Below are 15,285 nucleotides of genomic sequence, written 5' to 3' on the forward strand. Positions count from 1 at the left end.
GGAGACCTGGCCACTGCACCCCAGCCGGGGGGACAAAGCAAAACCCCGTCAAAAAAAAAAAAAAAAAAAAAAAAAAAAGAGGTGGCAAGTTCAGGAAAACTTATATTTGGCAAATGGTATATGGGAAAGGTAGAGACTGATTTGAAAATGTTTAGGAAGAGAAATCAATAAAAATTGATTGTTTAATCTGATATAGGTTGTGAGAGTAGGAAAACAACCTAGAACAACCAATTTGTTACACTTTACATGGTTAATATTTCTTGTCCCTTTCTCTAACTCTCTCTGTTTCCTATTGCCCAGTATTCTGTTTATTCTCTAGGTTTATTTGACATGGATGTATAAATGCATTCCACCATTTATTTATTTTACATGTAAGTCTGCCCTCCAACATGCACCTCTAGGCCACAATTATATCTAATCAACCTTTGAATATATTTTGATAAATTAATGTTATAGGCTATTTTCACTGTATATTGTAATAGGAAGAAAATATCCACTGAGACAACATATTGATCATATTAATGAACTAGGACATTTCATGTGATAGAAAAATCTCCCACTGTTCTCTATCATTTTCAATATATACATTTGAGAATAAATTTATATTGTTGGGGTGAATTCCGAATATACAAAATAGCCACTTATTGATTTGGGTATGAAACTGTTATTTGGAATCAAATATTGAGACCTATTGATATTGAAATAAGGAGGACCTTATCTTGTTGTACAAATATAATTAAAATTTAAAAGATGTCTTCTATCTACTTAAATTATTGCATTTTAGGATACCACTATAGGGATACTAAGGAAGCAGAAATAGAAACACAGAGAGGAAAAATAATTTTTAATAGATGTATAAAACATTTTTCTCAGTATAAAAATCTTCCTGGCTGGGAGCAGTGCCTCACACCTGTAATCCCAGCACTTTGGGAGGCCGAGGCGGGTGGATCACAAGGTCAGGAGATCAAGACCATCCTGGCTAACACGGTGAAACCCCATCTCTACTAAAAATACAAAAAAAAAAAAGTAGCTGGGCGCGGTGGCAGGTGCTTGTAGTCCCAGCAACTCAGGAGGCTGAGGCAGGAGAATGGAGTGAACCTCGAAGGTGGAGCTTGCAGTGAGCTGAGATCCCGCCACTGAACTCCAGCCTGGGTGACAGAGTGAGACTCTGTCTCAAAAAAAAAAAAAAAAAAAAAAAAAAAAAAAAAATCTTCCTGAAAGTGGAATAACACTTTCCCAAATTCTATTCTCCAGGGATGAAATAAATTCCAGGTGGGACTATGATGTGAAAATACAATGATGAATGGTTATTTGTTATGAATCGACAAATGTTGATTTGTATTTGTAACAAAAGTTGTTTTCAAATGTAATTAATCTTAGAAAATTAGTGTCTGATTTTATATTCTACCCTAAATACATATTTAAATCTTATTCTTCATAAAGAAGATTAGGTAGGGAACAAATATGAGCTTTGGCTCCCAACTTGAAATTCTTGATCTTTTCATGCATATATTTAAAAAATGTTAAGTTTTTCTCTCAGGTTAACAAATGGATGGAATGGCATCTTATTCAGTAATAATATGTGAGTGTTTTATTGCTAAAGAAATGGAATGCTACCCTGGTTCCCTTCCAAAACCCCAAATTTGGGAGCACTTATTATGTCCAGTGCTGACAAGGTAGAAAATAAGAACACTTGGACTTAGAAACAAGGAAAAAGTAAAAATAAATAAATAGATAAAAATAAACTCTCATACTGGTATAGTGCTCTAATGAGCTGCAGAACTCCATGCTGACTTCAGATGCCACCAGAATTAGAAACTAGACATTGCTTACACCTCTGTTTAAAAAAAAAAAAAAAAATTCTGAAGACTAACTACAACTAAATATGCTTTACTTTCAACCTTCTCTTTCATAAACAGAGAAAGGATCATTTACACATAACTAGGTAATGCAATAATGATTTTGAGATAGGGCTTGCTCAGGTTAGCATTTTCTGAATTGATTACATTATTTACATTTTTGCATGAATTTTCATTGCCATATAAATTATCAAAGTAAACAACATATGAAAGATTTCTAAACTTAAAGATAATAAACTGTAAGAATTTGAAGAACTAGCACACTGCTCATTCACTACATTTTCTATGTGAAAAAAAGTATGTGAAAACATAAATTGAATATAGATTATTTACATGTGACTAGAGAGAATTGTTACAGATTGCATGTATGTGTCCTTCCACAATTCATATGTTGAAATCCTAACCCTCAGTGGAATGGAATTAGGACAGAGACCTTTTGGGGGGTAACTAGGTCATGAGGGTGGAGCCTTTACAATGGGATTAGTGCCCTTATAAGAAAACTATTAGAGCAAGTAAGGGAGTCTTATTTATGATTTCTTCTCTCCAACCTGTGAAGATACAATGAGTATCTGTGAAGAAAGAACAGAGCCCTCACCTGACACTGAATCTGCCAGCACTTTGATCTTGAACTTCCCAGCTGCCAATGATGTAGGAAATAAATCTTTGTGAAGTCAAACATAGCATATTGTATTTGTTTGTTACAGCAGCCCAAACAGCTGAGTGCAATAATTATTGATTTTGAGGTAAACGTGTATGTCTATATATGTCTGTGTGCATGTATATAAATGTGTTTATGTATTGATATCACACATTTATTCACACTATGACTTGGATACCCAGCAACAATGTAGCTTTTTTATTTTGTCTATAACTATTATAGACGTCCTTACCTTCCATATATAGAAAGAATAATCTCACAATCTCATCAACTAACATTAGTCTGGCTATGATAACATAGTCACTTTAAGTAATGTTCAGCCTCTCTAAGTAAACATGCTTGATCTTCAATAGTTCTCCTCATGTCCTGCACCTCTCTAAGATAGTTCCTTCACATCTAGTGTTTGGGTGAGGTTCTGTAACTTGGTGGTGTTTGAGAAGAGTCCTTAGATCCTCTGTGACGTTTTCTTGTTCCATTAATCTTAAAGGTAACATTCCTTATTCAGTAGCTCACTATATGTTTTTCTAGCACTTGGGGATTTAGTTAGGAGGTGATACGATCATGTCTTGTTTAGGTTTGTCAGAGCCCATGGTTTCTAATTCACCCACTCTCATTTATGAGGTAGTTGGCTTCAGGGACTCTATTATATCTGCTATTGACTCACATTGGTGCCGAAGGTAGCCCAGGAAAACTAATTATCTCTGTGACCATGCTGAACGTTCTAGCTTATTTGGAATGACCTTATACTGGTCCATCCAGAAACGTTCATCCCACAGCTGCACATTTTTATCAAGATAAATTCTATTGAGCGAGCACAGTGGCTCATGCCTGTAATTCCAGCACTTTTGGGAGGCCAAGGTGGGCGGATCTCAAGGTCAGGAGATCGAGACCATCCTGGCTAACATGGTGAAACCTCGTCTCTACTAAAAATATAAAAATTAGCTGGGTGTAGAAGCACATGCCTGTAGTCCCAGCTATTTGGGAGGTTAAGGCAGGAGAATCACTTGAACCTGGGAGGTGAAGGTTGCAGTGAGCTGAGATTGCACCACTGCACTCCAGCCTGGCGACAGAGGGAGAGTCTGAAAAAAAATTTAAAAATTTTAAAAAAAGAATTATATTTAAGACTCCTCAATTATATGATATTTTAAATTATTTTAATCCTCAAATCTTGATAAACCTGAGTGTCTGATTTACTCTACTCTTGTCTATCAATTCACTTCCGATATCCTTTTAGCTTTCATAATACCTCCATTTTTAATAATTAAAATACTGGATGGGCACAGTGGCTCACACCTGTAATCCCAGCACGTTGGGAGGCCAAGGCAGACGGATCACGAGGTCAGGAGATTGAAACCATCCTGGCTAACACAGTGAAACCCCATCTCTACTAAAAATACAAAAAAATTAGCTGGGCGTGGTGGCGGGTGCCTGTAGTCCCTGCTACTCAGGAGGCTGAAGCAGAGAATTGCTTGAACCTGGGAGGTGGAGCTTGTAGTGAGCCGAGATCTTGCCACTGTACTCCAGCCTGGGCAATACAGCAAGATTCTATCTCAAAAAAATAGTAATAATAATAATACATAATCTAAAATATTATTTTTTGCAAGGATTTTTATTGCCATATATTATCCGTGTACTCTGATTTGATAATTTAATAATTTTAATAATTAAATTTAGAATTTGACAATTGTACTATTTTAAACTTTCATAATACCTCTCTCTATTTCTAATCATTAAATGTATAATAGAATGTACATTAAACTTTCCAGATAATGTAATATGTGAAACTTTTAGAACTGTCCCTATAATGCAATGCCTCGTGACATAAAGCAACACTAGTCATAGTCTACACTAGGGAGAAAATTCTATTATTACAGTTGTACTCATTTTCTAATGTTCTGTAACAAATTACTGCAACTTAGAACCGTAACATAATACCCATCTATTATCTCACAGTGCTGTAGGTCCAGGCATGGCATGGCTCGTTTCTTTCATCAGTTTCAAAAGGCTAGAATCAAAGTGGCAGAGGGCTTATGTTCTCATCTGCAGCTCGGGGTCTACTTCCAAGTTCACAGAGTTTGGTAAGTTTCAGTTCTTTGCAATTGTAAGATTGAAGTTTCTGCAGGTGTAAGACTGTTTTTAACTGTCAGTCAGAGGATGTTCTGATCTTCCTGAAGTCGCATATGTTCCTTATCACATGACCTTTTTCATGTTCAGAACCAGCCCAGGAAAATACCCTTCATGTTGATCTTCTTTCATGCTTCAAATCTCTTTGCTAAGCAGAACTCAGTCAATTTTAAGGACACAACTGATTAGGTCAGGTCCACTCAAGAGAATATTCATTCTTTAAGTCAACCGTGTTAAAATAACGTAATCAAAGGACTGATTATGCCATTACGTATAGTTCTTAGCCACACTCAAGAGACAATGGTAACTGCGGGTTATTATAGAATTGTACTCTAATAGTCAATCATCATGACCTTTAATATGTCTAAACAAAAGTTAAAAGAATTTAGGAAATAGCTCTTCTACCAAGGACCCGCCAACATGGGCCACATTCGCACCAAAACCGTGAAGAAGGAGGCCCGGGTCATCATCGAGAAGTACTACACGCGCCTGGGCAGCGACTTCCACACGAACAAGCGCGTGTGCGAGGAGATTGCCATTAGCTCCAGCAAGAAGCTCTGCAACAAGATAGCAGGCTATGTCACGCATCTGATGAAGCGGATTCAGAGAGGCCCTGTAAGAGGTATCTCCATCAAGCTGCAGGAGGAGGAGAGAGAAAGGAGAGACAATTAAGTTCCTGAGGTCTTAGCCCTGGATCAAGAGATAATCGAAGTAGATCCTGACACTAAGGAAATGCTGAAGCTTTTGGACTTTGGCAATCTGTCCAACCTGCAGGTCACTCAGCCTACAGTTAGGATGAATTTCAAAAGGCCTCGGGGACCTGTTTGAATTTTTTCTGCAGTGCTATATTATTTTCAATAAATCTGGGACAACAGCAAAAAAAAAAAAAAAAAAAAATTTAGGAAATATATTTTCCTCTCTTAAGAATGGCTGTTTTTCCAATCTATAATCTTGTTGCCTGGTCTTATTTTTAATGTCAGAAGCTGAATATTAGTAACTTTATTATTTTTTTCTGATGTTGTGTTTGTACTTGTTTTTTTAACTTCTTCTTTCCCCCAAAATATCCACATGGGTTACTCCCTCACTTGATTCTAGTATATGATCAATTTCCATCTTATAAGAAATATTGTTCTTGATCTTGTAATATTAATAGCATCATGACCTCAATTCTACATTTCTGACTTTTAAAAAATATATACCGCTTACATGTTATATAATTTATTTTATATGTATTTGTTTATGTCCTGTATTTCCTATTGAGAGAAAATGGCTTGTTTGTTTAATTGCTTGGTACCTCAAGTGCAGAAAAGTTTCTGGCACATAATAAGGTGTAATAAACATGCATTCTTGCTGTTGTTTTATGATGTCATGTATTAGAATTAAAACACATTTCTATTTTTTTTTCCACATAGTTGAAGACTGTGCTTACTTTTTCACAAAGCAATGTTGAGATTTTTACAATACTAAAACCAATGTTTAAGAAACAGAAAAATGTATGTTCTTTTTTAGCAATGAACAAGAAATTTTAGACAACTGAAAAAATGAGAAATAAGACAATTTAACAAAACGATGATAGTTATCCTCTTAAAACAGCTTTGCTAATTAGTTTGTAGAATATAACTCAATCATTTCATTGATTTCTCCATATTCATAATTATATTAACTATTTTGAATTTATGAAATGGAATAAATGATGTGTATGTTTTTTAATAAAACATAATTACTTAAATAATTAATGCATTGTTTAACAATGTTAAGTCTTTGAAATCTATTGACAATACACAAAAGAAATTAAAGCCAGGTATGGCATTTTCATTTAGAAAATATAGTTCAATTTTAAATAAAACTCCTTTCTTAGGAAAATTGAGAACACCATAATTATGTTGCAAAATGATTAAATGGAGCAAAGAGATTTAGGTAGTAGTTAATTCCTTTAGAAACCAGGTTTGTAAAACAATATATTACACATTTATAACCCAATCCCCACCCCAAAGTGCTCTATGTATATTTCCAGATAACAGTTTTCTTCTTGAACATTTTACTATGCCTTCCTTTTGCAATCATTTATATATTCATGCAATAAAGTATTTTAAAAATATAAAGAAGATTTAAACAATAAGTAATGGATTACCATTCTTCTTTAGAAATTTAGAACAAATTTAGTCTTGTTAATTTATCATGGTTTTCCTAAAAGTAAAATAGGTGAGAAGTCCATTATCAGTACCAAAATATGTATTAGTGTATTAATTAGGGTTAAGAGAGGTAGAAAGACAGGGAAAGAGTAAAAGAGAGGTGAAGAAAGATAGAGTGGAGTTGGCTTACATGATTGTGGTGACTTGGTAAGTTCAAAATCTGCAGATCAAGTAAGGAGACTTGGAGATGGAGAAAACTCAGAGAAAAGTTCCAGTTTTCAGCCAAACGAAGTCTGCTGAGAGAATTCCTTCTTGTTCAGGGAAGGTCAGTCTTTGTACTATTAGAAACTTCAACTGATTAGATGAGGCTTCCTCACAGAAGAGAGTACCAATACTGCTTTTCTAAAAGTCCACCAATATAAATATCAGCCTTATCCCCAAAACACCTTAACGGAATTATCCAGAATAATGTTGGGCCAAATATCTGCGTATTGTGGCCCAGCCAAGTTGACATGTAAAATTAACTGTCACAGGGATCATCAAATATTAATAAAGAAGTTGTAGCCAAAGTGGTTAAGCACATATAGGCGTTAGTGGAGAAGCTGTGTTTGGAACCCAAGCCAGCTGGTCTTTCTTCCCTTGGGAGAGTGTAATTTCACTACACCTTTCCCCTCCTAAACATGGCATAGATATTACATTTAAAAAATAATGAGGAAATCTATGAGTGCTTATTTAGTGAGTTCTAAACTATGTATCTAAAATGACATAAAATGTGAATATACATAATCAAAGGAAAAGTGGCAGAAGAACACCTATAACACTCAACAGGTAGTGGAAGAGTCCATGGAAGTTAGATTTTACATGTAACTGAACTCTCTGAGTATGGAATTTCCATGATAAACACATCTTCTAGCTTAATTTAGTATGAGGGGTTGATATGGAGGTCACGTAGAACTCTTGGATATTATCCTGCCAATAACTTCATCCCATTATTTTAATTCCTAAAATCAGGAACTATAATTCTCAGATAATCCCACAGAATGAACACATGATTGATTCACACCCAATGTTGTAACATGTTCAGTTAGATATGTACACAAGACAGAAGAATGTAAAAATAATAGCACTGGAGGCCAGGCACGGTGGCTCACACTTGTAATCCCAGCACTTTGGGAGCCCGAGGTGGGTAGATTGACTGAGGTCAGGAGTTCGAGACCACTCTGGCTAACACGGTGAAACCCCGTCTCTACTGAAAATACAAAAATTAGCCAGACATGGTGGCACACGCCTGTAGTACCAGTTACTCAGGATGCTGAGGCAGGAGAATCACTGGAACCCGGGAGGTGGTGGTGGCAATGAGACAAGATCACGCCACTGCACTCCAGCCTTGGCAACTGAGCAAGACTCCATTTCCAAATAATAATAATAATAATATTAGCACTGCAGTCATTAATATGTTGGTGTTACTTAAAATGCTGAGTGCACAATATTATCTAAAATAGATTATACAATGACAAGAAAATAAAGATGAGAAGTAATGTATGGAAAGCAACCAATATTTAAGGAACTGATGGAAACCACTGATTGGGAAAGGAATCTGTAGGAAAACAAAGGCTGTATTCTTCATTGTAGAATATTTTAAAAGGTAATTAGAAAGACAAAAATAAGAAGTGGGAGAAAGCTTGGAGTAATTTTGGTCAGAAAGAAAATTAGTTTTAAAAAGAAGTAAACATTAGGTGAGTATTAAATCTTCTCTATTTTTGCTAGAATTAATTAAATGTATTAAGACAGTTAATTCAGGAGAGCAACAAAAATGGTATGAGAAAGACATAGCAGAGTTTTTATATTTGTTTCATAACAAGAATGAAGGAAATCAATAATACATTTTTAGTAGAATTAAGAATGAACTGACAACCAAAACTCCCAACTGCCTCATTTGGAGGATTTCCACTTTACTTTGTAGATGTTGTAATGAGAACATGCTACATGCAAATGAATAAAACATTAATTCCTGAGAAAGCAGCACCTTATGGAATCTTCTGGTGCTCAGTCTGCAGTAATCATTAAATGAGATCATGAGGATTTGGACTGAAGTGGTAATGCAAAGAGCCTGCAAGCTTGCAAATCCTCAGGTTCTACTGATTCATTATATATAATCTCTGGCTTGTTCATAGTCACTGTTAAGAAAGTAAATATTCATAAACCTGAATTCCTTCACCTACATCTCCCAATTCCATTGTTCCATGGAAGAAAAACTAAAAACTGGGGTTGATAAAGTTACTTACTAAAAGCTTTTATGCATTAGCTTTGGTTGCAACCATTTATCATTTTACAGCCTGGATATGTTTCCTTAGATTAAGCTGCCAACAAGGAGCTCAAATCTATAAGTGAAAGAGGAGCCAAAAGAGGAAGGAAAAAGAGAAAATATCCACAAAAAAAGCAACTAAAGAAATCACCTGAGGAGAAATACGATTGTAAAGTCATGGGAAAATATTTGAGAGAGGTTTAAAAAGAGAATGAACAACAGAGCCAAATGCAACAGAGAAAAAGATCAAAATGTGCTTTGGATGTAGGGATATGGCCATTACCATTGAATACTTTAAGTTCCGAGAAGAGAATTGAGGGACAGGGACTATCAGGCCATTGAAACCACATTATGATCCAAAACTAGGATTAAGAAGTACATTTGCATAAACAAACCAACAAAAAAGCACAGTAAATTAGAACCAATCTCAGCCAGGCGCAGTGGTTCAGGCTTATAATCCCAGCACTTAGGGAGGCTGAGGCAGGTGGATCATTTGAGGTTAGGAGTTCGGGAACAGCCTTGCTTGCCAACATGGTAAAACCCTGTCTCTACTAAAAATGCAAATTAGCCGGACGTGGTGACGCGCCCCTGTAATCCCGGCTACTGGGGAGGCTGAGGTGGGAGAATTGCTTGAACCGGGGAGGCAGAGGCCGCAGTGAGCCAAGATTGCACCACCGCACTTCAGCCTGGGTAACAGAGTGAGATCGCATCTAAGAAACTCAAGTAAGGACAAAAACAAAAGGGAAATAGAAATTCACAAGAGGTACTGGTTTGGAATCAGTCCTTGTTTAACACTGTTATTTGTTATCTTGAAATTAGTTTTGAAAGCACGTACCTGGAGAGTCGTAGGCTCACACCTAACCAATGCTACAATTCAAAATGATTCAAATGCATAATTAAAAAGGAAAATTCCATATGGAATAGTTTATATTTTCCAACATCATACATTTATTAGTTAATTTTTGCTACTTATGGAAGTAACGTGTGTTAACTTAGAAAAATAGGAAACATAGAAAACCATAAAGGAAAAACCACTGTCAGAAGTCCAAATGAGAATAACATTTATTACCATTGTATTTCCCTTAGTTTTTATTATAATTATAATTATTTTGGCTATAGGTGTAAAAGCCTATTAATGTTGGCATATACTTTGCTAAAAATTTAGCCTATATTATACACAGATTGATGCATAATGCTATTTTACTTACAAACATATCGTAAGCTCTTTTACCACAATAGTAAATTTTTAATGGCTACATAGTTATATTCTACTGCATTGCTCTCCTAAAACAGTACTTTAAATTTTTCTTGGTTTTGGTCATTTGGGTTTTTAAGATTTTATTTTTAATTAACTTTGTAATAAACATCAACGTTTACACACATATCATAGTTCCAGTTTCTGGTTATCATTATATTAAAATCCTAGAACTAAATTATGAAGTCAAGATTAGTAAAAATTTAAGCTTTTGACAGATTTCTATTTCTCAAACTAGTTATAATTATTTTTATCTTCGCTATTATATAAGTTAAGTTCGTTTTTCTCTATATCTTAAAAACAGTACATACTATTATGATTTACCTGTAAATCTTGGGGATACCAGGTTCAAAATAGTAATTTTTTTCTATTTACAGGTCTTAATTATGATTTGAATGTTTATATTTATTTATTTGTGATTTCATATAATAATTTTCTTGCATAACTTTTGGTTCTGTGAAAACAAAACCCTCCCTCGCTTTTTCACTATTGGATCACTACTCAATTAAATGTTTAGATTTGATTATATTAATATATTAACTCACTGTCTTTAACATATGCATTAACTGATCCCTTCTCTGTCAGCAGTCAATTTTATTGTGGCTTCTTATGTATAAACATTTACATTTTTGTAGTCTGTCTCTCTCTTTAGATTGTTCGTGTTTTTCTTGGAAAGCCTTTCAGATAAGTATTGGTTTCTGTTTTATTACTTTTCTTTAGATTTCAAATTCAACTTCATCAAAATCATATTTTGTTATACGGTCTGAAGAAACATTTTTGCTTTACTTTTTCTCAACTATTTTACCATAAATTTATCCTCTTTAGTGATTTTTCTGTAAATACATTATTTTTGCAAGCAAATGTTCATATTACTATTATTACAGTGAGTTAAATAAGTACTCTTCAGTGGTTTCTATATTTTTTAATTTTATTACTAAGAGCCATTAAATTACTCCTTTATGAGCTCAACCGTGAGAATAACACTTGTTGTGATGATGGCAACAGAGAGTGTGTCTGAATCATTGCTAGTGAGAGCTTTGGTCTGCTTGCAGTAATTTTCATGTAGATATGAAGAAAGGATGCAACTGAAAATTAACTTTTGGTTGTGAAAATGCATAAATGTTTCAAAAGCTGTACTATTGAGTGTTTCAGAAATACACTAGAAAATTGCATCTTCTTTTCTCTTATAGTAGATTATGGGAATAAAATAAGGAAATGTCAGAAAATGACTAAGGACTTGTTTCTTACTGCTTCAGAACAAATAGAGGAAACACTGCCATGATAAACAGAACAAAAACAATTTGAAACTGTTTACTTTCAACAAAATTTAAAAATTCCCAAATCAGAAAGAGTCTGAAAGAGAGTTTGAACTCCATGATATTAGCAGTTAAAACTAATGATAACAATGAATTACTAGTCATCCATTATTTATCAGGCACTTAACTTTCACTGAAATCCTACAATATTATTATCCTTTTATGCCATAGGAAACTAAACCTCAGAGAGTTGAAGTAGCTTGTCCCGGTGATAGGGATAATGGCACAAACAGTTCTTTTCAAATCCAAGAATTTTCAGAATCTCAACTGAGTACCTTAATCATCTCTTATGCTGAGTCGCTCATGTTAAAACTTATTAGTGATAAAGAACATTTAATCAAGGGGCAGGTCTCAATTAATTTTATCTAACACATTTATAAATAGTATCAGATGTTACCCAGAAATTGATTTCTTGCAAGTTTTCTCATTTTAAAACATTCCAAAGATTTTCAGAGCTCCATATTCCTCTAACAAAATGGTATTTGGTTAAGTTAGAATCTCTACACACTCACACACAAGCACACATACACCGAAAGGCAGCAATTAATTCCCATTATTTGTGTAATTGTATGCTTTAGAACACAAAGCAAATAATTTAGTAGAGTCAAGGGAGTGATCGTAATAATTATGCTGGGACAGCAATCCTGAACCATGACTGTCTAGCGCAAACTGGAGTATGTGATCACTCTACCATACTCACGACTATCTCTTAAAAAGAAGATAATAATTCTACAATTTTCAGTTTATATGTACCTAAGGAATAAATATGCTAGGCCAGAAACTAGAAATCAGACTTTCTGAGCCTACAATAAAGCAGAAGGTGGAGGCCATACAGAAGGCAGGATTATTGGAGGCAGATTTTTAATCAAATGACGATAATACCAAGAGTAAAAATTCAGTGTGTGGGGGATAAAGTAAAGTAGCAAGCAGAGGAAAATTGTCATCTAAATAAAGATTTAGGCTGGGCACGGTGGCTCACGCCTGTAATCCCAGCACTTTGGGAGGCCGAGGCAGGCTGATCACGGGGTCAAGAGATCGAGATCATCCTGGCCAACATGGTGAAACCTTGTCTCCACTAAAAATACAAAAATTGGCCAGGCGTGGTGGTGGGCACCTATAATCCCAGCTACTTGGGAGGCTGAGGCTAGAGCATCACTCCAACCTGGGAGGTGGTGGTTGCAGTGAACTAAGTACGCACCCCTGCACTCCAGCCTGGCGACAGAGCGAGACTCCATCTCAAAAAATAATAAGAAGAATAAATAAATTTATAATAATAAATAAAAATATAATATATAATAGTATTATTATAAATTATTATATATTATAAATATATAATAATAAATACAAAATTTATTTATAATAAATAAATATTTATTTATATCAATAAAAATAAAAGATGAAGGAAAGTGAATTAAATATCTAAATGAAAAAGTTGTAAAAATAAAGCAAGAACATACAAAAGAAAAAGCAATAAATAATAAGATATAATAAATGTATGCATTACAAAACAGAATTATGTAAAAACTGATAAATAAATAAGCAATGCTTGAAGAAAAAAATTGGCAAACCACTTCCAGTAAGCATCTTCTAAGATGTACCCCCATGGTCTTCGGCTCCTTACACTCATACCCATTTATAAATTCCTGTCTCTTTAGTGTGAGCTAGATTTAGTGACTCACTTCTAATGACTGTAGCAGAGGTGAAAAGATGCCACTTTGGGAGTTAAGTTTGAGCATTATGGTGGCTTGCATTTTGGAAACACTCTCTCATGCTGTCTTGGATCTCTTGCTCTGAAGGAAGCCAGCTGTCATGTTGTAAGCTGTCCTATGGAGAAGTCCACATGACAACAAACAGGGAAATCTCCAGCCACCATCCAGGGAAAAACTGGATCCTGCCAACAGCCATATGATGAGCTTAGAATTGTATCTTCTATAGTCAAGCCTTTTGATAAGATCATAAACCTTTGCAGTACCCTCATTGCAACCTCATGGGACACCTTTCCGTCAGAAGCTCCCATGCTTAAGTGATTTCTGATCAGAAAAATTTTAAAGTAATAAATGTTTGCTGTCTTAAGCCACCAAGTTTTGTCTTGTAGTTAACATACAATATACAATTAAAACACTATTGAGGTCATCAAAACTTTGTAAAGAGTGAAAATAAATTTTTAAAATATACAGAGTATGAAATATCAAGGGGGTTATAATTAAAGGAGGTCTTTTTTTTATTATACTTAATTTCTAGGGTACATGTGCACAACGTGCAGGTTTGTTACATATGTATACATGTGCCATGTTGGTGTGCTGCACCCATTAAGTCATCATTTACATTAGGTAGAACTAGAAATACCATTTGACCCAGCCATCCCATTACTGGGGATATACCCAAAGGATTATAAATCATGCTGCTATAAAGACACATGCACACATATGTTTATTGCAGCACTATTCACAATGACAAAGACTTGGAATCAACCCAAATGTCCATCAATGACAGACTGAATTAAGAAAATGTGGCACATATACACCATGGAATACTATGCAGCAATAAAAAAGGATGAGTTCATGTCCTTTGTAGGGACATGGATACAGCTGGAAGCCATCATTCTCAGCAAACTATCGCAAGAACAGAAAACCAAATACTGCATGTTCTCACTCATAGGTGGGAATTGAACAATGAGATCACTTGGACACAGGAAGAGGAACATCACACACCAGGGCCTATTGTGGGGAAGGGGGAGGGATAGCAAAAGGAGGTAAATTTTTAAAAAAGAGCGTTATAATAAGATTGTTGGGGCGAGAATGAAATACAATTCTGGAACGAATATTTGATTCCCAATTTTAAAGGATAACTTACTATTAAAGACAGATACTAGACCTCATCACCCGAACTCAGTGATCAAACCTGGTGTTACTGATGGTGGAACAAGCTCACACGTACTTCTTAATATGTTGCAACCAAAAGTAAAGCACCAGTGAAGAAGTAGTTTGCCACATGTGCTTTACCTGTGTCTCAGAAAACCTTTAAAGCAAATTCCATATGATATAGAGAGAAGAATGGCACAAACTTGTTTTCTGCCTGCCCCAGCCCCCGATAAAGCCACTTTTTATCCACAGAGTAAAGGAATAATTTTAATGTCCTTTGGTATGTTTCTCCTACTTGAGTTGAAATTCAAAAACTGCAGACTGAAAATTTTTTTATTAATTTTTTTCATGACACCTTAAAGAAGATAAAATTAACAATTTTTCTACCTATGTAACTTCTCAGTTTCCATTTACCTCTTTGGCAACACTGCAATCTATGTACTAGTACAACATTTTGCCTTAGGTCACTTCTTTACAGGGTGATATTTGACTTCGTTTCAAAATTTGGTGAATTTAGGGCCAGATTTGGGGCAACATTATTTTTTCTATTAGTTTTTCATTTTTCAGATCCTGGCACTGAACCAATACATCTTCTGAAATCCTGAAGAAAGTCACAATTTCCAGTGAGATACAACTCAGCTGGTAATCCCTGAAAGATTTTTCATTTCATCCAGAACTTCATAATCTCTTCTGCACTGATAGAATTTATAAAGTTGGGAAGATTTTGTTGTTGTTGTTGTTTTTGTTTTTACCTTTTGACTATAATTTACTTAAA

At 34.9% G+C, this 15,285-nt stretch overlaps 1 pseudogene; it reads left to right on the forward strand.

The window, feature by feature from the left end:
* The first annotated feature begins 5,061 nt into the window (after positions 1-5,061).
* LOC112625356 lies at positions 5,062-5,469 on the forward strand (annotated as a pseudogene).
* The last annotated feature ends 9,816 nt before the right edge of the window (positions 5,470-15,285 follow it).

Source organism: Theropithecus gelada, chromosome 5 (genome assembly GCF_003255815.1).
Source record: "Theropithecus gelada isolate Dixy chromosome 5, Tgel_1.0, whole genome shotgun sequence".
NCBI classification, from domain to species: Eukaryota; Metazoa; Chordata; class Mammalia; order Primates; family Cercopithecidae; genus Theropithecus; species Theropithecus gelada.